Raw genomic sequence first — 1,261 nt, forward strand, 5'->3', positions numbered from 1 at the left:
TTTGGTGGGATTTAAACCATATTTAGAGTTTCAGAACATATTTTTTTTGTTTGTTTGTGCTTCATGCATGTATAAGAACACATAGTGGCCAGCGAGTTGCTTTCGTAATTTATTCACCATGAACATGGTCACTTTGAGAGGCCCTGATGCGTTGTGTACGAAATACGGTTTCGTCAGAACAGCCATATCTGGTGCGGGCATTTAGATTCTAGTCCGCTGGATGCTAAAAGAAAATAGGGCCTCTGAATGTGGCGTATATTTTTGTTATGGCAGGGGGTAAGTGTCCAGAAAAATACCGTGTCTGTGCTGCGTACTACACTCCAACTGAAACTGTTAAAAAGGACCAAAAGTAAATGTTTTCTCCTTGAAAAAAATCTTGCCGTTGGTGGCTCAGAACAATCAAGAGGGACACCACTGTATCTAGGGCTAGTAGTAAGGTGAGTCTCATATTTGTGGTATATATTTTACTGGATAATAATGAAAGAAGAGATGGTAAGGCTAATATATGTAATATACAAACGTCACAGAGTGTGAGCAGCATTCAACATGATAACATGCGTACAGGGAAGAGACGTACTGCTACACGAAATATTGAAATATTCTGCGAATTATTATGGGAAAACAGAAGAACGGAAATGAAGGTGGAAAGAGAAGGAAAAAGTGCAGGGAAGAGAAGTCTAGCTCTCCTCTGTATTCTGCAGCGTGTCCTCATCCCGATTCTTAATACACTGCTATTTCCATTCATACAGGTTAAAATAATGATGTTATTCTTCACATGTGTCTTGTTTATAGTACGTGTTCAGAATTAAGAAGAATACAGTACATTTCTTTTATTCAATGACAAATTAAATTTCCACATCCTTTGCAATAATACCTATGTAGACAAGTTCGAACTAGCTTCTTTAGAACTTTTCTGGTGGAGATCAATAATTATGGAGATCTTAGCATAGGAGAAACACACCAAAAAACAGAGCTTATACGTTGCCTATGGCGTATTAACAAGTGTAGTGTGTGTATTATACAACTCGAGTAGTTCACAGATTTTTAAGAACAAATATTTTCAATATTTTTTGGTTAGGAATGTCTGTTTCGATAATATAAATGAACTTAAATGTCTTAGTCATATAATTCTTGAATAGCTTTGAAATTGATATTGATTTAAAATTAACCTGGCTTAAGAAAACAAAGCCTCATGATTAAGCATATCAAGATTTTTTAAAATATGCAGAAATTACCTGAAAAATCCTCAAACGCTGATATT

The 1,261-nt window shown here is 35.5% G+C and overlaps 1 protein-coding gene across 1 annotated transcript in view; it reads left to right on the forward strand.

Moving 5' to 3' along the window:
* Positions 1-1,261, forward strand: part of LOC119582120 (protein SpAN-like) — a gene marked incomplete at its 3' end in the record, with an annotated part of 19,454 nt that overhangs the window by 2,769 nt on the left and 15,424 nt on the right.

This window comes from Penaeus monodon, chromosome 15 (assembly GCF_015228065.2).
Source record: "Penaeus monodon isolate SGIC_2016 chromosome 15, NSTDA_Pmon_1, whole genome shotgun sequence".
NCBI lineage: Eukaryota > Metazoa > Arthropoda > Malacostraca > Decapoda > Penaeidae > Penaeus > Penaeus monodon.